The sequence below is a fragment of the Seriola aureovittata genome, chromosome 19 (genome assembly GCF_021018895.1).
Source record: "Seriola aureovittata isolate HTS-2021-v1 ecotype China chromosome 19, ASM2101889v1, whole genome shotgun sequence".
NCBI classification, from domain to species: domain Eukaryota; kingdom Metazoa; phylum Chordata; class Actinopteri; order Carangiformes; family Carangidae; genus Seriola; species Seriola aureovittata.
This window is the reverse complement of record NC_079382.1, coordinates 8,725,937-8,752,899: the sequence shown is the minus strand read 5'-3', so window position 1 is coordinate 8,752,899 and position 26,963 is coordinate 8,725,937. Positions and strand designations below refer to the sequence as shown.

Genomic DNA, 26,963 nt, shown 5'->3' with positions numbered 1-26,963 from the left:
AGATCCTGTTGCCGGTCAGAGAAGTGCTGCTATCATTGATTGAACTGGCCAGATAATCTACAGTGTTGTTTGTATTTGGCAATTACAGGTCTTTTCACACTCAGTAAGTTTCAGTTGGAGTGGTAAATGGTGAGTGGTTTGCAAGTTGATGGCTATGTGAACGATCCATAAACTGACAGATCTGTTTATTCTCTTCCCTCCAAAGCTCTTAAATCCATCCCATTTATTTTGTTAAAGCTGCTATAATCAATGTCTTTATAATAACAATGGCTCAAATGAATTTGTGTAATGTGACGGGTAGCTTATAGTAAACCCATAAAGAACTATCACCTGCCACTGCAGTTTTTTAGCATCTTTCAGCTCATTGTTTTGGTTTTATGCATTGCAGCAGCTCTTTTCAATGGAAAGGCGTCTGAGTTATAAATGTGAAATGTATTCACTGTACTGATGGGCACTTGCAAAAACTATAGCTGACAAACACACAGTTTGCCACATTTTTATAGATGCATAAAGTAACAGTTATATGAGACGACACCTGCAGCGATGACATGAAATAATAATGATTTAAAAGCGTCTAAAGTCTTACTTCGCTGATTTCATTGCTAGCTGGTACACTGCAATGCACTGTGGCATTTACCAGCTAAAGTACCTGATACTTCTCTCAGGAATTGATGAGCACACCAGGAGAGTGAATATTGGATATTTGTCAAGCGGACAGAGACACAAATTAAATGAATGCTAATGTTGCTCAACATGTACTCTGCTGTGTAAAAAGGCAACTTCATTGCTAACAAGTTTGCTTTATCAGCTTAAAAGCTAATAATACTTGCATGTCAGTGTTTTAAAGCTTTTTTTTTTTCCTGTTGCCTCCAAGTGAGAAAAAAATGAGCTATTGCAGGTTTAAACAACATGTGTAGAAATACAAAGATGCCTGGCGGGAATGTAACAGGTTTAGCCAACAAGAAGGCAAGCTATTCACTTGAGTGTCAGCGCTCTCTGCATGATAAAATAAGAGGGGGAGGACATCTTCATTAGAGTCCCTGGCCATAGCTCCGAGCTCTGATTGTCAGTTTGTGGTGTGTGACTACAAGACTCCAGCCCAGCCCAGCCAAGCCATTAACATAACTGACATGGTGATACACTGACTCTGCTACTAATGAAATGTCGATACAGACCACCATCTACCCTAATCAAATGTTAATTGAGGAAGCGATGGATTGTGGCTGCAAGGTTTGGTCCCTATATCTCCTCCTTTCCCTGTCTGCTTGTGTCTCTCCCGTCTCTCTCTGAGCTTGTGTGGGAGAATGAAAAACGTGTCGAAGAATAGAGCTATAAAGATGGATATGGAGACTGTGTTGAAGTTTTGATAATTCTTGCAACACTCCCTACAGAACTATGTCAAAGATGTGTTAATCATTCATGACACTTATTCCTTGAAAACCTTTGTTTCAAAAGCCTGTTTAGAAACCTCTGTTAAGACATCACGCCGTCACAGAAAACAGCAGATGTTTTTAAAAGCTCCTTTCTGATTTGCACCTTCCAAACGTAATGCAGAGCACAGACCGATGTGCTTTCACTGTTGTGAGACACTGTTGAAAGATGCGGGGGGTTAGTGCATAGAGGTTGACAACATCTACATAAAATATGAGAGACACAAAAAAAATGATATGACAGGCTGGCAGTAAGTCCTCATGGGTGAGTAGTTCACCTCTAGATATAATCTTCATGAAAGCCCCGGGTAGGTGGCGGTGCCCTTTAAGACAATAAACAGAACCTCAACTATATCCATCTTCCTTCTCATGAGTGCTGCCGCATTAGCTCCGGCTCCAGGCGTAGAAATAAACTCACTTGTGTCTATGGATAGCAAGGATAAAGATAAGTAGCAGAGCACACCGAGGTCATTAGTGGTATGGAGGAAAAATGGAAAGGGTTAGTAATTCTTGCTTGTGTTAATTGGCTATCAGCATTAATGATATGCAGTGGCTGAAGAGAGGGCGAGGGGGGTTTAAGCGCCGGGTGCAAAATGTCACGAGCAAGTTCAGCTCACCTCTGGAATGGAAATGTCGGCTCACTCTTTTGTGCATGTATGAGTAATGGTGTGTCTGAGTGTCTGTGTGTGTATGTGTGTGTGTATGTGTGTGTGTGTGTGTGTGTGTGCATGCAGGCACGTGTGTGTGTTGATTCATATCTTGTGAGAAATTAGATACTCTGTCTTGTTAACATCGACCTTTAGTCTAATTACTATAATTGCCAATTACGACCTCCTTCCCCTCCTCTGTCCCGCACTCAACACACACACAAACACACACAAACACACACACACACACACACACACACGCACACACACACATACAGATACACTTGACACCCTTGCCACAGGGCATAAAGTAATGCATGTCTTATACACTTCCTCAGTTAATGAGGAGCTGTACTTTTAAAAACACTAAAAACACATGAGGAGCTGTACTTTTAAAAACACTACATGTGACCTCACATTTAATAATACTTATCAAATCATAATTCCGCAGTGGTCAAAAAAAAAAAAAAAGGGTATCAGGAACTATCCAAACCGACGTCCCTTCACAACAATGCCAATTTAGCACAGAAAATGAATCTCCAAGAGTGAGTGTGTTCATCTCATCCATTTCTGTTTTTGTCCATGAAATGTTATTTGTGTTCCACTTGGGAAATATTCTAGAGGTATTACAGTTCTGTGTGTTTATCACCATATGTCTTACACATAGAAATTCATAAGCATACGTAAACACAGCAGCTGCTTAGGGTCCTGGAGGGGCCCCTAAACAAGTGAATTATTTATCAATAATCATAGGTTTTCTGTGCTGCTTTTGCATTTGTACTTCAGTTTCCCTGGTTTGTTGTGTTACTTTTCAGTGCACAACATCCCTGATGGCACTATTGTTATTTTTCAGTATGACTTCATTGCAATAATTGACAATTCTTTGTTTTAATCCTCAGGGATCAGACGGTATTTGTGTGTGTGCGTGAGTGCGTGTTTGTGTGTGTGTGTGTGTGTGTACGTGTGTGTGTGTGTGTGTGCAGAGGGGGCTGATTCTGCTTAGGCCCACTGACATTATACACGTACTTTCTTTGTCCGAATGAATCAAGTTGCAGACCTTTTGTCTGCTTGAGCGGGCAGCACAGAATGATGTAGTTCTAGGCAGAGTCAGCGGGGGGCAGTGAATATCAGCATGTTAGTACCACTCTACCGTAACTATGGAACTGTGAGAGCATTAAATGGAAATATAAGAGTGAATGGTGTTTCCTTTCCTCCAGCTCTGGGTTTTGAATGGTGACGGCAGGTCATTTGCAGTAGATTTAAATTTGACGGCCAGTTTGATCGTGACAAGTCCAGTATCCGGGGGCCCTCAGCGTCGCGAAAGGAAAAAAAAAACGGCGTGACAAAATAGCAGAGGAATGAATTGAGAGTCAGGAGACACAATGGGGCAGCTATTGTGGGATGCTGGATAATATGAGTGGATGGAGGAGGCACAGCCTTTATAATCCAGGTGTTTTGAGTGTGACTGTGTGTCCGTGTGTGTGGTTCATGTGTGTTTTGTCCTGTCTGTTTTGATTTGTACAGAACTCTGACCTCCATCAATCACTGTTGAGCCTGCCAGTTTGGGTTGAATGGCCAGAACAGAGCAGTGCTAGACCAGCTGTCTGCTACAGTAGCTGACAAAACACACATAAATACTTGCACATACAGTATATCAACACACACACACATGGCATCAGCGAGACCAACAGCAGACCCATAAATCAGCCCCTTTCACACTCCTGAAGGACAAAGAGGATAGAATAAAACCTTTCTCTCATATTTTTCCCCCACTTGTCACATTCTGTGTTGTGTAAGAAACATAAATTTGTTTACTTGTTCTGGCTGATTTACTGAGGAGCACAACATAACATCACATGAATCATTTTCATCTTTTATTCCCCCCACGGTGGCTGCTGCTGACAGCTCTGTGGGTACATTGTGGGGAGGTGTTAGCCATGCAGGCTTTCTGCTGCCGAGACAGTACTGAAGAAGGATTTATTACAATGTGCGCTATTGTGTGCCGTGACTGGGGAGGAAGATACTGACTCAGTAGGTGGGGGTTTGAATCTAAAGATGGAGGCACTCTAATGGGACTATACTGCTATTTGCAGCGGAAAATGTTTGTCCTTTAAATGTATTGTTAAGATTGGATCATGGTGGATAACAAAGCCTCTTTACTGATATTTTTTTGTACTTTATTTCCAATATCTTTTTGTGCGTCTGAGCTTCTCATTGTCTCTGTGTTGTAGTTCTGTCTCCAGGAATATAATACACTTTCATAACCCCGCTTTGAATTAAATGCATGTGATGAAAAGCAGTATCAGAGCTTTGTCAGCACACTTGATAGGAATAAAAAGGATTTTCTTTCAGTTTCTTTCTGGGTTTTCTGACCAGTTGTTGCTCCTTTTTTATATTCCGAAATGTAAAAACCACTATTTAGCATAATTTGATATTGACTATTTATAATTATCATAAATTAACTGACTGATGTGCATACCATTTGATGTGAAGTTGTTTTGATATTCAGGCAGGATCTGGGTAAATAAAACACCAAGATCAAACTTATATTAACATATCAAATGTTGATTTTATAAACACAAAATAGCAGAGACAGACTTTATAGAAAAAAAAATAGAATTGTGGAAATTTTAATTGGACTTCTTAAAAGGCAGAGGGATGGTTTCATTTCATCGGCCAGGTTGGAGGTTTAAACTTGAGTAAGTTGCACATGAGCATCAGCCAAATACATAAAATGTGATGTAAATGCAATGCACCTTGTTATGTATATGCATGCTCTGGGAAGGTGAAATACTCAAATCGAGATGATTATTCAATAAAACAGCTATGGAGGTGACTGGGGAACAACTGAGGGGACAAAACGGAGGAAAAAATTTAAATGGCTGGAAGAAAAATCGACTCTCTATCTATATCCACCCAAGGCTCTTCAAAAATAGCTGTCTGAGGGGACACTTTATGCACCTAAAAATAGAAAATCATAGAGTCTGCAGCCCCTCCTCTTCCTTCCCCGACCCTCCAGAGACTGTATCTGAGACAGCAATGGTAATTTGCTCTGAGAATTTTTGCACCAGCATTTTAAAATGAATTCTTAATTTGTGTGGCAAACATCTGTGGTGCCCCCGCAGGAATGTGGATCTTTGTGTGGGAACTCTAATGCCTTAACCTCGGGCTCTGTCGGCTTATGCTGCCTTGCTGTCATCCAAGGTGAGATGCCAATTCAGCCATTCAGCCCACAGCACAACAGAAAGATTTCTGTTTGCTGGGTACACATGATGTCGATACCTTCTCCAAATGTTTGTGATTTTCAGGGCTGGACTAGAGAGGGCATGGGTCGAGTTACCGATGAAGTAGAACAATAAACGGGATTTAATGTGAGAACAGCTTCATAAACATTCATCACATGGCCACATCGTAATGTTTAATTCAAACCATAGGCCTAGGCTGAGATATCAATAACCACCATACCGATGCTACACAGCCTGTGAGATCAATATTATGAAATAGATACAATCATATCAGATAGACAGATAGATACTTTATTTATCCCCCTAGGGGAAATTCAAGTGTTCAGCGTGCTACTCTTCACATTCCACTGAAATTTCACAGTTTTAAATTCTGAGTGACAGGCGTTCACCAGCTACACCTGCAAGTAGCCTCGTGTCACCAAGCTTCCAGAAGCACATAGGCAGTTTCTACTTTCTGGTGTGACCCTTGACCCTATATGAGCACAGTCTTTAAGCCTTCAAGAGCGCTCAGGCCTGTACAGCCTGCTGTTCTCATAACGTAACATGAACTGATTCTTCAGCATCGTCAGCATTACAAATCAGCATTACAAATGATCTGGTGGCATTACAATGCGTCATTACCTTACACCTTATTGGAAAATGCAGTTCTATCTCATATGAAGTTGTTTGTAAACCGCAATAGAAAAAAAAACCTTCACAGATGATACGACATCACAGCAGCTTATTGAGATACATTCATTCATCTGTAAATGGACACATATTGTGTATCCTGCTACACAACGGTAGGACATAATTGCTCTTCTCAGCACTGCTTCCTGCCTCCTTCGTGACATCAATTATAAACAGACACAGTTGGTGTAGGGTCTATAGATTACAAACTGCTTCCTTTCTAGCAACTACAATTCACAGCAACACAAAAGCTGTCAGGAGAAGCCAGGTGTCAGAGAAGCTCCCAGCAGGACTGAGCCGCAGAGAGACCGAGGGAATATCTGCGGTGAGGAAATGTAGCCGTTCTCCAGTATTTCTAATAATCAATTTAGCCAAGCATGCTGCGAAGGAAGCAACAGATTAAGGAGAATCAAAGTGCTCCTTAGCCCCTCTGGCAGCTTGTCCGTCTACCAATCTGGATTTGGACTCATTAGTTTGCAACACACTAACACACGTACACATACACAAACACACACACTCATGTTTCTCAATATAGATATCTTGAGAGTCTTTTCTTCCTCACTGTACACAGTGCAGAGCCGTGCATTGTATTATTTCTACAGTATTAATGGAACAACGATACATTTCCCGAATCATCCTTTCTTTTCCCCATAATTGCTGTTGCCTTAGGTAGAGGGGAAAGGTGAGAGAAAGGAGTTGAGAGGCAAAATGAGAGAAGCATCGTCAAATACGTCAACTGCATGCACTGCATATAAAAAATAAACCTTAATTTTTGCCTAGCACCTCCACATGAAAGCATTTTCTGAAAGGATTTTCTTTATAGTGCTCCTGCAGCTCGGAATCCTCAAGTGTAAAGTAAATGAAAATGGGGGGTGGAGGCTGGATTTCATGCTGCCTCATTATACCAGATACAGAGGGCCCTTTGTCAAACAGTGCAAACTTTTCTGTTGATAGATGTTTTTCTGCCAGCTGAAATTTGATTCCGACAAAAGTGTTGCTATTAAAGATTAAAGCCCACTTTTGTGATGTTTTCTTCAACGACGGATGAAAGGGGTTGATGCTCTTATAGGGCAGCATTTTCAGCAGCATGCCATGCTTTCCAAGGAAGATATGAATGGTTAGAATTACAGTTATTTCCCTTTCAGTGGGGTGGTGTTAGAATTGAAGCCATTTACCCGTCTTGTACCACTTTATTTCCGACAGCAGTACTGCCCTTTTAAAACCTGAAGACTTGTAGAGACTCAACATTGGGCGTTCCTGTTTTTTCTAACAACAGAAGTGATTTATTACACACGCACACACACACACACACACACACACACACACACACACACACTAAATACCACTATTGTATACCAGCAGATTAGTACAATACGCTGAATTACACAACACTGTGGACTACTGGGCTGTTTATGTCTTGGGTTTGCAACAATACAATTTACAATGTCACATTTTGGAAATATGACAAAATAAAGATCATTTCCAAGTGAACTGTGCTCTCCAAGCCTCATTAGTCTTTTTGTTTTGACAGTCAACAGTTCACTGGATTTTGAGAGAACACAAGCTTTGACGCGAGTTAGTAATTGTGTTTGTAAACTTTTTGGTTGAACTAGAAATTATTTATGAGGCAATTTATGACATATGGATCTTTTCATTCTAATGGGTGAGTTTATGAACAAAAAAACACAGAACAATTGGAATACATGTTAACAAAGTATTACAGTTCATTATTAGAGAGTGTTTGTTGCGGCAACAAAACGACAGCGTTTGACAACGTCGCAGGAAACAGAAAAATTATTCGTCTTAAACATTAAAGATGTTTCACAGCTCATTAAAACCAGATTAAATCTCAAGTTATGGAGTGAGCAAGAATGCAAATGCTATTTAAAGTCAAGAACAAGAACATTTCACAGTTTCTGTGGTGATGCTCTGCTCTCCCTCGCACAATTATATTTTCTCTTCAAGCGCTTCCTTGGTTTACTGCGAAGACAAACTCTTGGAACAGGATTTTTCTTTTGACTGCTCACTTGTAGGCTCAGCCTCAGAACTGGTGTAATGGTGCTTTTTTTTTTTTTTTTGACACAAACCACATAAACAAAAACTAAGAGAGGACAGTGTTTCCAGTGACAAATCAACAACATATTTAAACAACATGAATATTATAATGTAGAATTGATATTGTCACAGTTTTCACATCCAATTTATGGTGACAGCTTATTAACCAGTGCCTCTTTATTAGGAGCCGTGTATGCATCGTGCAGCTTTGTCTTTTAAAACACACCTTTGCACCAACAAATACTGCACTGTATTCTACACATTACTCATATCCTGATGTTGTATCTCTAGGTTTAAAGTTTAAAGTTTATATCAGAAGAAAAGAACATTATTTATTTTATTCATCTTATATGTATAGATTGTATTTTCACATTTACAGTATATCTAAATGCTGAAAACTCCTCCAACCAAATGATTACTTCCTCACATGTTATTTACCTCCATGATTCTTTGACTATTTTATTACCAGTGGAGAACCCTCAGGGACATCTAGGCCTTCAGAGAAGGCCAAACATATCAGCATTTTATAGGTTACATTACATTACATTTAATCTCTTTAATTTGATAATCATTCTCTCCTAATTCTAACTTTAGCCTCCTTCAAGTTTGCTTCAGGAATGACTGAGGCCTGAAGCCCCCATAGCTGTATGTGCTTGTTTAGAAAGTGGCAGGTGAATTAACCAATCACATTTTGATTTATAGCGGGTGGGGCAAAAAAATCATTGCCGTAAGCCATCTCAAAGGATTGTCTGTGAAGTATTTTCATGGGTTAATTTGTGTCCTAAACGTGAAACCTATGCACTTGTACACCTGTATAGGCAGATAAAAAACCCATTTAGATGGCTAAGAGAAAAACAAACTCCCTCCTTGCTGGTACAGAAACACAGTAAACATATTCAGTTTGCTTCTGGCACAGCTGCGCTGCTGCGCTCTTGTAAAATGGGGTGTGTTATAAGTATAGCATTTTGATTGTAAATCGTCTTTGGGATTTAAGCTGTACAATGTTTATATAGCCTGAAAAACAAGAGCTGTAGTTGATTTTGTTGGTTGCTGACACTGGCTGATGACTGGCACAATCACTTGACTCTCACAAAAGGGTCGCAACCTCCTGAGTCACACACATCACACCACTTCTTACAGTAATCCACTTCCGTCCCAACAAAGGACTAGACCTTAAGGCTGTTGATATATCAGTTGAACAAAAGCTTCATTAAGACAACAATGAGGCTTATGTACAGTGATCTACATTTCACTGATATACCCACTTAATCAAAGAAATGACCACTTATAGCAAACAGTTAAATAGTTAGATTTGATGGAAAAGGCTCTGCTCTTTGAATGAGCTTGCAAAGAATCCAAACAGCAAGAAGGATCAATAGTGAGACATGTAGGGGTAAAATGGTCTCAGTGTACACCTCCATGAATATGATTGGACATGATGAGTTAGCTGGTATTCAAACAGCTGATGAATGAAACAGTGAAGCATGAATGATGCCGCTGATACCAGTCAGTTAAGTGCGGTCTTCATGTTCTGCCTGAGCGAACGCTGTACTCCATCATCACATCACTATCACAGTGTCATGAATATATATGTGTTTTATTTTTACATGTAGAAAACATTTTTACATTGTTTTTCAGTTTTTTGGAGAAGTAGATTTCTGATCCTGAGACACGTAACTGAATGATTTATTGTCAGTTTTAGTCTATGCAGGTTTCATTCAGCAAAATTATAAAGCTAATTTATTTTATGTTTTACTGTATTTACTGTTATTCTTTAGTCAAAAAGAACATTGCATTCTGCATGCAAATATATAGCTGACCTGGTTGTGTCTACTGAAGTCAATTCATGGACTCTATTAGCTGTAGTAAATTTGTTGTTTGAGGACTCACTCAGCAAAAATTCAAACAGAATTTTGAGAAAATAGGCAAAAGAAAATACAAATTAATGAATTATAAATTAACACTTCAATCCACTGCCATTATGTTAGCATTAGGAGTTGTTAAATGTTATGATAAACATGTGGTGCCACTGATTCTCCAGTCAGGTGCCAATAAACCGTTGCAGAGGATGAGGTCACAATAAGATGATGTAATTAAAAGAGAGCCAGTCAAACCTCAAATGGTGAAGAAAAACATAGAAAACATAATAGAAATTTAGCATTTCTGTTTTTTTTTTTTTACGTATTAATTTGAGGAAAGTTACAATCTCCTCGTCACTCCGCACACATCTGTTGTCGTCTGCGGCTATTTTTTGTGTGTTCAGTGTTCACGCTTCCTGTACATGATGATTAATTCGTTAAGTGTGTTCCCCTTGCACTTTTTTTTTTTGGCATTTTACTTTCATTGATACAGCAACTTTAAGCAAGATGTTTTGGGATTTACAATGTTTCCACTCTGTTTTTTAATGCACAAATGGAGAATGCTACATAGTATACAGTATGTCTTAACAGTTCACCACCATCTGTATGAATCTCTCAAATTTGTTTTGTGTAATAAATGTTCTTGCCTCACCCTATAAACCCATACAGTAATCTACAGGACACCTGCAATTCCATGTCTACAGTGCACAGAAAGCAACAGTTTAAGTACTACGCTCCATATGATGGTCGGCAAAGGTTCATGCTACGTAAATAATTGGTTGCTGAACCAAAAAGCAAACAGCAGTGGACGGTTTTTGTCCATTCTGCTCATTAGGAGTACTGACAGAGTCGCAAGAGATGACCCTTGACTGCTTGACTTTAAAGAAGGGACACCAGTCAGAACAAAAACAAGGTTCTCATTACTGACTCTGCTGTTACAAGTTACAACAAATTTTTCTCTCTATGGTTGTCCCTAAAAGCCAGAAAAAGACCAGGAGAGTTTTGATTATCCAGTCAACAGTGAAGAGAGGGAAGCAAAGAAAAAGAACAAAGAATCAACGAAATCTGATTTGAAGGCAAACGGGGCTCAAGATGAGCTGTTTGAGATAAGATCAAGGAGAAGACACTGAGCATAGATGTGTGTTATTTTACACTGAAGGAAAGATATAAAGAGACAGAGAGGGAGCAGATTAAACTAGAAAGAGAGAGAAACTATTGTTGACAAGAGACTGAGATACATACTTTAGGCAAAGAGAGAAATACGACGAAATGAAGTTTGTCGGATGTGTAGCCACTTTTATGTCACCTTTCTTCTGGCAGAATGACCTGTTGCTATGGAAACCACGCAGAAGATATGTGTGAATATAAATAAATTTCACCCTGTGATTACTGTTGAAATCTAAATTGCCATCCTGTTCTTTTATATCCCTTCCAGACCAGAGTGTTCTCATATAAAAGCCCATTTGAAGCCTAATTTAAAGCCTGCAACACAACAAATCTTTGTTCTTTACTTCTTTAAATTTGTATGAGCATATGCACTCTTGAACACACTCAACACACTGACACTCTCTACAGTCTTTTGCTGCCTTTCTACATGCTGAGTTAACCTCATAACAAGCAGAAGCTGTCGAAGGCCAGTCACTAAACTCATGCTGTGTGGCCAGATATTGTTCAAACCCACAAAACTTTACTTTAGATACTATCTGAGATCCCATGGTTTCCAAAGATACAGAATATGAAAGAAGTTTGTGTCTTGTGTTGTCATGACAAAGGACACTGAGTATAAACACTGAGTCTTAGGGTTTAATTTGTGTAGTCCTCACATTGCTTCAATGAAGAGCTGAAACAAGTTAGAATTATGGCCTGACTGAATGTCGTGTCATTTATTCAGGTTTCTTGTTGTGGTTGGGTGGCAGGTTGTCTTTTTATGTTTTGCACTAACCAACCAGTAGCAATTAACATATCCACCCTGCCAACTTAATTTTTGGACACAATGGTGGTGGATGCTGAGGGGAGTTTCCACATTGATCGCAAAATGGAAAATATATCAAGTATAAATAAGGTGACAGTATTTTAGAAACCCCCAAACCAGGACCGTTATGTGAACTGCACATTCATGCACACACACTTATATACATGTTTGCATGCACCATAGGCATTTTCATGCAAACCCACAATCGCACCTTTCAACACCATGGAAGCCACGAACACAGCATTTGCGTTGCCCGGTACCTTGTGAACGATGAATAAACCTCCTGGAGCTCTTTAGCAAAAACTGTCTCCTCGACATGGCAGCTAACTTTTAGCAAACTGACAGTTTCTGTCAGAAAGAGTCGCCAGCGTAATTGCCTACGATGCTTAACTATGACTCGTAGACTAGCAACTGCCTTGACAACGTCACGTAGATTGTTTGACACACATACGCAGCAATCAATGTTGATTTCAATTAAAAATAAAGACTATTTCAGTTAGTTGGTTAGTTTAGTTTACTAAAATAATTATCATTTTGGTTTTGGTGAAAAGTGGGATAATTCAGTGTTTTACAGCCCTGGACAAACCGTCACGTCTGGTCATCGTATATATGAAATATATGCCACTTTAGGACTGTGAGTGGACTTTAAACAACTTGTATAGCCGTGTAACTCTCATCCACACTTGTTGCATTGTAGCTATTTTTCTGTCACTGTATTACATGGCTGTAGCTAACCAGCTAATCCTGCCAACATTGCTCAACTGTTTTTCCAACTGAGTGGAAATAGTTGGGCATAACACCATTGAATTTACTTGATAAATCTGACATGTAGGTGGCATTTCTGAGGTCTTGAGTCAGGTTCGTTGTTGTTGGCTGGCTTCAGTTTGTGTAGGCAGTACTTTGTTTTTTTAACCCAAGTGACATATCAGCCCTGGCCAAGTTACTTTCAGTTGCCATGGAGGGATGGATTGGTTGTTTTCTCAGCAGCTGTCAATGAGCTCAAGACTCATTTGAATTGTAGAAAAAAACCCCAGCAGATGTAGTGAACCGAGCGTGGAGCAAGCCCATGTGGAATATACTTGATTGGACACTGCGACAATGAAAAAAAAAGGAAGAAAACTTGATGATTAAGGGTTAAAGATTAAGTTCATAGCTCAAAAGGAACTGATGCGATGACAATAACATACTGAGTCTCCACACACCAATGTCAATTCTTTATTGTTTGGGGATTTCATGCGGCACCTTTTTTGGTCACAAGTCTCACCCTGAGTCCGAAGTTGCAGCTGCCCCACTTGGCCTTCATTGCATGAATTCTGTTTGATCTCGCTGTGCTCTCCCTCTGAGCTTTACAGTTCAATAATGCCACAAACTCGACTGGGACCTGTAGCTATGTCTCAATACTTATCAACAGTCTTGGTCCATCTGTAGGAAGCTGTACTGCGGAGTCCGCTTTGACCTTTCTAAACCAGTGTGTTAAGGAGGCAGGCAGGGTTGCAGCCAGCACAGTGGGACTCGGAGGAGAAAACAACAACTTGGCATGGAACAGTGTGTAGCCACAGCAGCATATTGAATGTGTCAAGAATGAGCTGACTCCAATGAGTCCTCTGTGTCTCTCTCACTCTTTCCTTTGTTTCCTCAACATACCTCACTGCATAATCCTCTCTGACTCTTTTTTTGCGCTCTGTCTTCCCTAATTTCTCATTTTCTTTCTCTCAAAACCAATATTGCATAGCTTTATTTGGAAGTGAATGTAATAAAGTCTGTGTACAAAGTCTGTGGGAGAGAGTGGGTTACGTAAGCAGGGAGAAGAACTCTTTATCATGCTGATTTCCTGGTGACACTGCAGAAACGCTTTAGGGCCCTCAGGATTCAATTTAGCTTGTGTTTTGGCTGCTTGTATACACTTTGCTGATTTTTTTCTTAGAAATATCAGGAATATATTTAGAACACTTCATTCTCATTATTTTCATGTCTTTCCCACTTTATTAGATGCATTTTGGAATTACGAGGCATTATAGAAAAACAAGGGGAAATTAAATCCATGATGTCAGAACTAATTTATATGCAGTTGTATATTGTTTTTTGATTGTCTCATTAAAATGCTGGGTAAATTTACATTTACATTACATTACATCATATGCATTAGTACATTACATCATATCTGATTTCAACAGAACTTCTGTACACACATTCTGTGCAATTACAGCAGAGTTGCACATTAACACAGTCAGTGTATTAATGAACATACTTGGGGACATTTTTGTTACAGCTTCCATCTTATTTACTACACACAATGTTTGCACTGTGGCAACAATGTGCCACACTGTAAAAGCCTCGTAGATACACTATGTCTGACCAAGGTTGGCAAGATTTGAAAGGTTGTATGAAAGGCTGTAGTGTGTTTATAATAATCAATGAGTTGTCTTTTTTAACTTTTTTCAGCTCCTTTATTTTATTAAGCAATATTTTGGTTTATATGCCTTTACATGATTCGACTCCTTAAGTATAATCATCACATCTAGTTTCATCAAATAGTTCCTAGTTTGTTACGTCCAGACTTTATGCATTGAGGTTAAGTGTATTCATTTTTGTAACTCCTTGGACAATGTAAGTTATAAGCAATCAGTGCTGTAGAATAGACAGTGTACAGTTGTTCCTATTCATAAAGACTCTTGTTTGAGTCACTCAATGCAAACCCACAAACACCAGTAATTGCCATGTACTGTGCTGTGTTGTTCCCATCAGTGTCAGTCTAAAAACAATCCTTGATGAATGCATCAAAGCCAAACAACAGTACAGCAATTTCCTTCGAGATTATAATGTTGTGCAGGGGAACCACAGATTAAGACCAGGGATGTCCATGTTTCCTGAGCATAGTGTGTTAGTACACCATGTATACCATTTCCATATAGATTGCCTGTCCATCATTTCCATTTTGATATTACCGGAGAGGCGGGGCTGATAGAATGGACTGGTAAAAGAGCAGGCAGTGGGGAGATTTAGAGGCAATGATATGTGCCGGTATGTGAGAGGGGAGAAGAAGACAGAAAGAGAGAGAGAGAGAGAGAGAAAGAGAGACAGTGAGCGAGCATAGGCTAGAATATCTACTTAAGAGTACAGGGAGTAGATAGTTGCATATTTTATGCTGCACCTCAGATATTCAGCCTCAATATGAATTCCAAAAGGCTGTGAAAGACGTCTCAATGTGTTCAGGTGCCTTTGATGACCCTGTATATTCCAAAACAGAAAAACCTCAGAAGACAATCATTATAGCTGCTCAGGTGTCACAGAGGTCACCGATTTAATGACTACTGATCTAAACTGCCGGTGAAGGTGGGAATGTATAATATCTGAGTTAGAAAATTGATTTTTAACAGTCGGGAGGAAATTTCAACATTTTTAAAAGCGCACTTTTTTTTTGTAAGTAAATATAAAGTATAATGCGGCTATTGTGCATAATTTTCCCATTTTTCAAAATAACATAAAACCGTTTTAGAACATTTTTGGCAGTTTCCCATGGCAGCTGTTGAATGACTGAGAGTTGGTATTGCTAGAAGCTGCACTGTAGCCCATACCATAATACAAGATGTTTTTCCAGCATTTTAACAAACCCGGTGTTTGTTCAACACATTCTCACTCCCAACTCGTCACCCCATCACCCCATGGCGATGTCATGCCCTGCTCTGAATCCTAATACATTGCGTCACTTTTCAATGCATTGGGTATCCCTTTAGCGTCATTTCTGAATGAAGTGCTACATTTATTAATGGCAGTGGCAGAGTAGCCAGGAGGTGGTTGTGGTGGATGGTGGGCATACAAAATGCTCGACTGTCACCCCAGAGACCGTGATTCACATCCAGAGTCCTGTCTGTGGTTAGGTTTAGGCAACAAAAGTGCTTTGGTTAAGGTTAGGGAAAGATTGTGGTGTGATTTAGTACAGAAAAGGTTCCCTGTGTCCACCATAATGTACGCGATGACTTGGGCCTTGTTATGTTAGAGATTTAAGACATCAGTCCCTTTGCAATGTTGAGCATTTGGAGGACCCATCGTACTTTTACATTTTTTGTTTTGTTTCGTGTTTGTGGATGGAAAATGGAAGCGAGCCAGCTGGGCCCACTAGATTTCACTTGAAAGGTAGAAGCTGGGTAACCTAGCATGCTAATGTTAGCACTGATTTCCAGAAGGAGTAATTTTTCAGATGCAACTTCACAGTGGCTAAGGACATTTTCTAGAATAAAATTTCCTGTACTGATTTCTTAACAAAAAGAATAAAAATAATAATTTGTCCTTGTTTTGTCTCACTAGAATATCAAGCTCTCTCCATTAAGGTGGAATTTATTTACATGATGTTTTTTTCATAGATACTCCCTAAACGCTATTCAGCTTGATAGTGAAGGTAAAACACGTCGGATCATGTGTGTCATTCATGAGAGGGCACCTTGTGCCCAGAACCAAGAGCCTCATTAAGAATCCAGCTCTGACCTTCTATCACCCCAATTATTGCATACATTAATCCCATCACTCTTCCTGCTGAAAACCTAAATGTGCGCACTCACACACACTTACACACACACACACACACACACACACAACACACACACACACACACACACACACACACACACCAAAGCTTCCCTGCATTGATGGCCTGCTGATTGTTTCGTTTGTGCTGAAATCAATGGGAGCATAGGGTTTATTTGCAGCTTCCACCAAATTTGCTCTCAGTGAAAGTAATTGGAGCTTGCTAATGAATGATTCTGTGACTGTCACATGTACCTATAAGTAAATATAAATGGCCATGAATGCAAACAACCTTTTTAATGTATAGTTGAACTCTACTGGATGAAATAACTTAAAACAAAACCTGAGCAGCTGTGTCCTTGGTCTACTTTATTTGTGCTGTACATCTCTTCCTGCTGACTCACACTGCTTTTAAGCTCCATTTCATGCCACTCAAACTGCTCTTGATAGGATAGTTGTGTGCTGCTTCACACCCACTAAAGCAGTGACAAGTGTGAGTGAACATGATGTGCCCAAGGTTAAAAAAGTCATCTAGGCATCTTTTCCCCACACTTTGAGCTCGTAAAAGCCCATCGTTCTCCCCCTCTCTCCTGACAGTCAACAGGAAGACAGATTTTCCATCCAAAAAAATGAGCAGGAGAAAGAATTACTCTTTAGGGGGGTTACAGAGTGCGCAGCGGATGTGCCGGCTGCCAAATACTTAAGAGTAAATGGAACAAATTCTGATCTTGAAGGTTGGATAATTGTTAACACTCCTCCACTCACTCTCTTGGGGTCACTCCTCAGGAAGCCTGTTGGAGATAATTGGTCTTTCTCTGTCTAACGATGAGCCAAACAGAAAGGAGAATGAGGAGCTTCGTATTTGCACAAAAGTAATAAACAATAATTCATCCAGTAGCATTTTTTCAAAGAAAAGAAAAAGAGAAAAAAAAAATTTTAGTCTACCATACCTGGGACCCTGTTTCAATTTGTAAAAACATAATTTGAAAGCATTCTCATTATACTTCTGTATTTTGCTGTGAAATTAGCTTTAATGATGGATTATAAAAGGCTTGCTGCCTTTTGTGTAACACAAACTGTAAATAATGTATTAATGCAATTACTATTCAAAAGCAGATAAAAGAAGCTGCCGAATTTTGTTATAATGGCCACCCTCACACAATGCAGTATAATTTTGCACTACCTATGAGGACATAAATTCTACTTATTATTCCTCCGATGTTCCAGCAAATGGATAAAATAGAATAAAATGGGCAGGTTATGCTTTGGTAGAGAGCTTTACTTTGTCCACGGGGACAGGCAAGACAGTGTGTTGGTTTGCAGATACAAAAGTCAAGTAAAGGTCACCGCTTCACTGCACCTGCTGGAGAGAACACGCTGACGAAATGTTGCTAACAAACTGAAGAGAGATATCAGGCAGTCTTGGGACAAACTGCAGGAAGACCTTGACTAGATGTAGAGAGCTGACTGAACTGTGGACATTATTTTTTATTTTTTGTGTAAGGGAGAAACCTTTGCACCATTGTGCTTTTACTTGCTCTTATGGCTGCTATTACACTGCACACCATTAACGTTAATCACTTAATATGTCTTCTTTCTTGTAGCTGAAAAGGTCACCTGTCGGAGCATGGATAGACAATTTAATTTATGGAAAAGATCTTCCACAGTCAAAAAGTAAATCTGTTCTGTAAGTCTCTTCTTGCAGCAACACCTTTTAGTAAGGTGTCCTTTATAATTAATGTATAAGTTATAGCTTATGATTTGGTCAATAAATAATTTATTAGTATTAGTTTTAGAGATCAGTCAAAAACCATTAGTAAGACCAGCTTTGTGGTTGCCAGGTTGTGAAAAGTCAGTTAAAATATGAATGCTGAAGGGTTCCTTAATATCTACTAAGCCATCAGTCTTCAGTTGAAAGTAAGTCATTGATATAGGATCGTGAGTTTCTCACTTTGTAGTAAGCAATCGGCAAAAGTCAGATGCATTTGTACAAGTGAACACTTTAGTAAGTAAACTGATAACTCCATCAAGTGTTCAGTTGATGTTAATAAGTTTTTAATACATGTATTAGGTCTAGATTCTCTGCAGTCATTTTCCACAAGGTAAAGCTGAGACCAGCCCACACAATATTTTTATCCTTTGAGATGTTTGCTGTGTCATATTAGACCATCACACATTGGAAACTTCTTGCTGTAGCTCGGCGAGGAGACTTGTAAGACCACATGTTGGACCTCGATCAATTAGACCTACCTCTCTGCTCCACCTGACCGCACCAACATCAGTCCTCTTCGCTTCATCATGTTTACAGTAGTGAGCAGAGGAATTCTCTGTGCTGCTTCTGCACTTCACAGAAGTTTTCAAACTAATACAGAGAGGGAATAAAACGGATTAACTGGTGTTTCTGTGAGGCATCCCAGATGTTGAGGTGGTTATCTTCCAGATGTGTGGTGCTATTTGTTTAAGTACTGGAGTGCCCCTATATGATGTGTGAATGTGCATGCGCATGGTGAAGTTATGGCTTGTTTCGAAGGTTAAGTAACCACTGACCCGTGGTCTCATCGTGTTGAGAATATTGCACAGCAGTCAGCTGAACAGCTAGTGTTAAATGTTACTTTGGATGTAGGTTGTAATTAGCGTGGCATTAAGAAATAAAGGCGAACACGAGTCATAGTGTATTTTTTGTGCCGAGCAAATGAAGCCACATTTGAAACCTCCATTGAGGGAAAGTTGCAGTGCAGAAATGATGAATTAAAGAGCTAAAAATACAAAACAAGAGGATAAACACCAACCTGGTGAAAAGTCGCCCCTATTCATGGCTTATTACAGATCTATAAATCACGACTAAATTATTTCTTAATCATTTATAAAGCCATTAGTTACAGCAAGCCATTATAAAGGAACGCCTCATTGGAAAGTGGCACTTATTTTTATTGATATAAAGATGAAATAAAAAAAAAGGCAACATTTGCTGGAACACATTTTCCATCAGAAGTTGATTTCTTGCACAGCTAGTGGAACGGATCAAACGATGGCAGTGTCGGCCTGTTGATCTGTTCACCACTGTAGTCCAAGCCGAAATATCTCAACAACTAATGAAATTTGGTGCATGGTTCTGTTGAGGGTTAAAGTGTCAAATGATCATGACTGTTACGTATGAAACAACAAACACAACCTAAAACTTACGGCTTGAGTGAATTTACTTACCGTGAATGACAACAGCTTTTCAGGTAAGACTCAGTGTGTAAGTATGACACATCCACTCCATTGTCTGCATTTCTGATAAGTGTTGTGCGCCGTAGGTGCTGATGCAATGAGGCATATCAGACTTGTATGGGCTCGGAGAAAATCGATATCTTACTTTCAACCCGGTTACAGTCTACAACTTGTGTTTATAAAATGGGATTCATTGCGTTCTGTCATTGTTAGCAGAAAGTACTGCACATGGAATGGACTCTGCTTTTTTCATTGCATTGTGCGATTTTTAAGGGGCTCTATACAATGGATGAATTTCCACACTCAGAATTTGGATGTTCAGTTATAATGGTGGACAGTAAATGTACTTGTAAATAGAGGGTGATTCTGGATACAGCCTTAGTCTGGTTTAATTGTACCAAATCTCCACAGGAAACATCTGTTGCTGTATTTACTCATTTTTCCTCATGTGATGTTTATTCAGGGCTGAAGAAAAAAATGTGAAAATGTGAGCAGATTTCCATAAACAAGGGCATTAGAAACCATTCCCCTCTGCCACTTTCTCCCTCACTAATTACAAACACAAGTAGCCTAACAGAGACCCCTTGCCAATTTTTTGAGGTCTTGTACACGAGCCCATTGTGTTACCTGTTTTCACCTCGGCACGTTGCACATCCCCTCAAGTGTGAACCCAAATATTCACTCGACTGTAGCGCTAGAAAGCAGGCCTGCTTCTGGCATGTGATAGGCTGTGATGGGAAACACGGAGGTAAAAAAACAAAACATTAAGCATTTGTCTTCCGATCCCAATTTGTCATGGCAAGACGGGGAGCGGGGGAAGAAAGAGAGTGCTGGCAGCAGACTGTAAAGTGAACGGGTGAAAGGGAGTGTGAGGGATCTGGTTGGCTGTGACATGCTGACTAGTTGTGTCAGAAATCGCAGCTGTTGGTCCTAATTACCAAACTGTTACAGCAAAGCAAGCGAGGAACTTTGGGGAGCTGGAGAGTGTGTGTGTGTGTGTGTGTGTGTGGGGGGGGAATACGTCAGAGTATCTAGTGAATAGATGGAGCGTAGAGATCCATTATTCACGTTAAGCTCCTTTCATGAAAACAAGTCTTGAAGAAAAATGCAATTATTCATTCATCGCAGATTAATCCAAAATTTAACAAAGCTGCTGACCCGTGCAGCTCCGCTCTGTTTTTAGAGGCTTCAGTGCATATGAGTGAACATCTCCGTGCCACAAAACACGTCTCTTCCTGTCTGAAAGCAGTGTGCGTCAATTTCATATCAGGGAGTTTACAGGTTGATGATGATATGATTCCACACGTGATTACCTTTGGCCGTTTTGCGAGAGTGCCCAGAAGTGAGAGCGGCCTATCACCGGAGATCAAGAAGAAACAGTGAGGGGTGGTCTTCAGTGAAGCCTGAATGTTGGTGGCTGATAAGGTGACATGTTGTGGTGCCCTCAGGAGCTTCCTCTCTTGCCGCCTTTTTCCCTTATACTCACAAACAGACACACACACACACACACACACGCGCAGCTCACTCAATGTGCTAGCTTATCTCAGAGGAAGGAGAGCCCCCACTCCACCCGCACAATCGTTCTGCCTTTCCCCTTCTCTTTATCTCCTCACAGTCATTTATTTGGGAGATGGAATCAGAGCAGCTCCCACCGTTAACATGCTGTAGCTCTGGAGATGTATAAAAAGAGGCACTGAGAAAAAGAGAGAGCCGAGAGAGGAAGAACAGAGCAGGTGAAAGCCGCCGGGAGCTTGGCGGGGCCAAGAAGGAGGTCAAGGCTAGGGGTGGCTGTGAGCGAGAGGTGAAAGAGTAAAATGAGGGATTGTGGGGACTACAGGGAGAAAGAAGTGGATGAAAGAGGATACAGAGACTTGCCCATTTTTTCTCCCTTCTTCTTCCACCGGTGCTTTTTCCACCATTTAATTTAGTGCTGAGAAGCGGTGAGACAGCATCTGCAGTAAAAAAAAAAAGAAAAGAAAAAGGGGGGGGGGGTTACTCAGGGATGAGGTGAAAGCAGGGAGGCAGAGGGAAGAAGCCGGATAAGAAGAAGAACAGAGCTGTAGGATTAAACTTCAGGAGAGCGGGTTGACACGGTAAAACTAAGGAGAGAAAATGCGGCGTAATAATAGAGTCACGCCAGAGCACTGATGGCACATGGGAGAAGACACCATGCTGAAACTGTCACTGGGTGCACACTAGGGCAAAGAGGTGGAATTGGTTTGAAAAAAATATAATATATTAGAGGCTGAATCTAAGGAGAGTTGGGCTTTCTCCAGGAAATACAACCCAGTCTGATATCAGAGCTGGCTGTCATTTTCTCTCCATATCTGGCCAATAATTTTGGGCAGGCGAACCTCCCTTAGGCAGCCTTGGAGGACAGTTGAAATCTCACACTTCTGCCACTGTTTGATAAAAGGTTACTTTAGAATATGGAGGGGCCTGAAGAAGCTTTGAGATGCGTCCTGCAGCCAAAACGAGCTGCACAGCTGACAAGCATCCACCAGTTTCACTAGTTTTATCTTGCACGTATGATTCACTCGGCTATTCTCTCAGACAATAATTGTAATGTTGCTGCACATGTACAGTATTATAGCTGTATTATTATTATTGTGTTATACTATAGATTTAATTTGACATTATTATGCATGTACTGGATGTGAAAACACCCGGTTGTATACAAGAGTATGTGCAACTGACTTTGACACGTGCTGCAGCAGTTCAATTTTTGGCTGAGGCAATGAAATAAATTTTGTGATCAGGTGTTTTTATGAGCAAAAAGTAAACTTGAAAAATAAGATAATTAATGCAAATCAGTATGCCAGATACAAACTTGCTAACTGTGCTTGGCTTTTATTTATTATTTTCAGCCATAAAACAGGGGGGAAGCTGAAGCCTCTGTTCGCTCAGAGGAGGATTTTATTCAAATGCTAGTCTCTCCAGTGCCCAGAGCATAACTATGACTAAATAACTTGATGGGTTTTCTGAAATTAAAGAAGATCAAATGCACAGTGGGAGGCCCATTAAATCTATGAACCATGGGACTATGTGTCCTTTCACAATTTTTTTCTCTCTCTACCTAATTGAGCTCTTCTTTTCTGTTAATATAGCTTTCAGAGGTGGTTTAATTTGGGCAGATGTCCATTATGTGACTATTTATGCCACATTTAAGGTTTTTCACTTTTTGTAACTTTGTGATGGCAGCAGTGGCTCCGTACGCTGAAAGTGTCAGCGGTTGGTAGTTGAGAAGAAGCAGCTGATAAAGTTGTGTTAGTGTGAAGATGAGGAAGAAATGAGTGGGAAATTATGTTTTTTCATTAAAATATCTTTTGTCTTTGCAAATGACTTTGTGAAATGATGCTCTGTCACCTTCATGCATATTAAACTGTCACTATCTAACATCGCGGTTTACTAACTCAAAAGCATAAATTGCACTTCTTAATGAGGTTCAATATCTTTTTTGGGGAACTTTTTTTCAGCTCCCCTGCTCCCTTTGGTACTTTTCCTTTACACACCATATTGCCTCTGAAGTATCTTTTTGGTGCCATGGTTCCCCGCAGTGAAACACTAGAAAGACTTTCTCGCTCATTCTGCTCAGCCCTTATCAAAAAAGCTGCTCTGAACCTCATTTCAAGGGCACAGACTTTGGGCATTAATTATCTTTGTATATATTTTTTCATGAACAGCCGTGGTGGGATCATAAGTGAGATATAATGTTGTCTGTGGGTGATGATATATAAAAAGCATTGGTACCAATCGTCACTGAGACAGATGTTAAACTACGATTAGTCTATTCGTTTTTTTCATTTTATAATTCCTGAAAGTGGAGATCAGGGAAATAGTAAAGAGACAATAAGAGATAATTACATGCGTGCACACATAAAGCTGTAATAATTATTGTAGTGATATATAGTAGTTACAATAGAGCAACAAGAGCTGCTGTGCTTGGAGCAAAGCAACAAACGACAACAACAGAACATAATGCGTTGAAAATAAAACAAGTGAATATACAGCATCTCTACAGAGCAACACACACATCAGCAAGTTTGCATTTTGCAGATCAGATCTACAGATTTACATTTCCATTGTTCTGTAGAAAAATATGCACAGTGTGCAAATGTGCTATGTGGGCGTCCAACATTATTAGATTTAGAGGGAAAATATGCAAGTTTACATAAACAGCTCTTTATGGTGGCAAGTATCCAAAACAGATAACAGACACGAAAAAGAGAAATGATTTTCTTAAAGGGGAGGTCTTCACAAAACCAATAAATAAAAAGCTACCTGGTGCAACGACACAGTCTCACATGTGTTATCTATTTTTCTGTAACAGCCACATGGGAAATATTTAAACCACTGCTGTAAAATGAAAAGTATAACCTGGTCCACTTGCAACTTCTAAAACACAAGGTTGTGGACTCGAGGCAACTTGTGCAAAGACCAGGAATGTGCTGTATTTTCTGTAATGCATGCATGTGACACTTTGTGTTCCCTGGTTTATTAGTCTTTATGACAGTCTTGCAATAGCTTCATATCAAAGACCGCTTCTGGTCCGCAAAGAAAAAAAGTAGAAATTTCAACCCCTCTTTTATGAATTAAACATCCATTGAGCCGTAACGAGCTGCATATTTTCAGAATGTGCCTACGATGCACAAAGGCCATGTTAAAATGATGTGCATAACGCTTAATGTACACATTATAGTATATGTGAAAGTCTTTAAAAGTCAAACAACCATGTAGAATGGGTAAAGCATTTGCATATTTGTAACTTTATGATTTACTTTTGCAACCTTGAAAGAATTAACAGTTTACTTTTATGGTAATCTCTCCCACTTGCACACGTAGGGGGAAAGTCACACGCACGCACACGAACACACACACACACACACACACACACACACACACACACACACACCAACACACACGCAAACAAACACCCATGCCATAGTTCTGACTGACAGCAGAGAGGTTATGAATCTAGGCACTGAAGGAAGTGTGCCTGTTTTTTACTCCTACAGGGCAGAAAGAGGGAATGATGAAAGGAGAGTAGTGTACCTGTGGGAGGTCAATATCGACACAACCTCAGCTCAGAAAATGACTGGCCTGAGGAACAGAGTAGCTGTTCAGGGAGAAGCCAGATTGAGTACATGGCAGCACTGTAACAGTAATACTGTTCCAAGCCTGAAGGCTCTTGGCCACTACCATCATTCCTTCAAGGATCCCTGCTGAAGGTGCTTTGCTGTTTCACGGGCCAGCTGAAATGTAACTATGAGAGCTGTTTACAGATTTGAGCCGGAGACAGATAGGTACAGAAAAGTTTTTGAGCAAGAAGCTGAAACAAAACAAAAAACGAAACAAATCAAGAAAAAAAAAAAAAAAAAAAACTATTGCATTTTTGTTTTGCGGGTATTGTTCTGTCACCACGCTGCTGGCCAGAAGTGGCATCAATCAGCTGAGCCAGTGAGACCACAGTGCAGGATGGCTCATGTGAAAGTAGCAGGGGGCTCACAAATCTGAACCTGACTGTAACCCATACGACCCCTGGAACATAAGACCGGCCAAAGTGCCTTTAGACAGCGTTCTGAGCAAAAGGTTTGCAAAGATGAAGGTGAGCTAACATTGCTAACATTCTAGCAATGACAAAGCTAACATGCTGATGTTTAGCAGGTATAATACTTAACCGTGTTCATCATCTTACTTTAGTGTGATCATGATATCATGATAATATTTCCTAATCAGCCCTAGTCGTGTAACTAGTAGTCATAAAGAAAAGTATAACATACACATATAAAACAAACTGATAGTTTGACCTGATAATTGTACTAGAAGAAAAATTGGGGGATCATCAAAGTCATCAGGGTACATTGTCTGAAAGCTGTGATGTTTTATTTTGTTAAATGATCAAGTGGAGCAGCTAGGTGAAAAGTCAGGGGATCATCCCAGTCGTTAGGATTCATCCTCTGGGCACAAACCATCTCCAAACCAAATGGCAATCAAACAGCAGCTGAGATATTTCAGGCCTGACCAGTCAAGATTGCATCTTTTTGTTGTTTTTCTTCCTTCACTTTAGAACATGAATAATGGTGCATATACTGTGACAATCTGAACAAGCGAGACTGACATCAACAATTTTTACAAACAATCACACACAATCACACTGTCGTGGTTTTGACATCCCATCTACATTTCTGCCAGTTCTGTGTTTTCATTGTCAAACTCTCATTTCTCTTCAGACCCAGCCACTCCCCTCTGCCCAGTTTCCCTGGTTCCCTGCTGGCCACTCCGCCCCTGTACACATCTGTTCTCATTTACATAATCACCCCCTCTGTATATACACCTCCCTGTTTCCATTCACCAGTTGTCAGATTGTCTTCATGCTCATTGCCAAGCTCTCCAGACCAGTGTTTGCTTATCTGCCTGGTTCTTGTTCCTGACTGTTTGCTTGCTTGCTTGACTACCTGCCACCTCTTTGTACTGACGCCTGTCTGGTTTATTTGCCTTTGTTTGAACATGCCAGTAAAGACTCTTTACCTGCCATCATTGACTCTGTTGTGCGTTTGGGTTCTGAGTCTTTCTCAACACTATTCACAAATTCCACAACACAATACCTCCAGTCACAGAAAGTGTTTGACAGCTGCACATGTGGAGAAAATGTGTAAAGACTGAAGCTTCCAGAAAACATCTGAACACTGATATATGAAGCCAATATCGTGCTTCTTTTTCTTGCAGGAAAAAATCCACATAGACAAATTTAACCAATTCTGTAACACAAAACCTGGGGATCAGACCTCACAGCAATGCAAATATTTATCGTAAGAACAGAAGAGGAATGTATAGGTTACAGTATAAGTTAAGGTATAAGGTATTTTTCGGAGTGACACATACCACAAATCCATTATTGTAACTCATAAACTAAGTGGAGCATAAATCAGTTTTAGCCACTCATCCACCCAGCTCATTTTGAAGCTTTGCTGCCCACAGTCATAATGTTATTTGCAATGATTTGCCAAAGTGAAATGTCACTTTAATCGAGTCTTTCCAGTCGAGAGGAACTTAGTAAAAAGAAAGAAAAAAAAGAAAGAAAAACCTCAGGGCGCCATATTTATTATTTTACCACTGCAGAAAAAAATATGCTGGACACCTCAGTATATTTCAGCTACTCGGCAGGGCGTGTTTTTGGTCTGATCTATCCATTAAAAAGCACTGCATGCTCTCTGCTTCTCTCCACCAGACACACTGCCACACACACTGAGATGATGCAGGAGTAACAGGTCAGCTTTAAAGTGGATACTGCTGGTTTTTCAGTAGTTGTACAACTCTGTCTGAACGTGCATCGTGTTCACAGAGGGAAACCA

The 26,963-nt window shown here is 40.0% G+C and overlaps 1 long non-coding RNA gene across 1 annotated transcript in view; it reads left to right on the top strand.

Moving 5' to 3' along the window:
* The window catches only part of LOC130187555 (uncharacterized), a 92,971-nt gene extending 66,840 nt beyond the window's left edge, over positions 1-26,131 (top strand). The window contains exon 3 of the long non-coding RNA XR_008830473.1: positions 25,842-26,131. This is a non-coding gene — a long non-coding RNA (uncharacterized LOC130187555). The remainder of the gene's footprint in view (positions 1-25,841) is intronic.
* Positions 26,132-26,963: the final 832 nt, after the last annotated feature.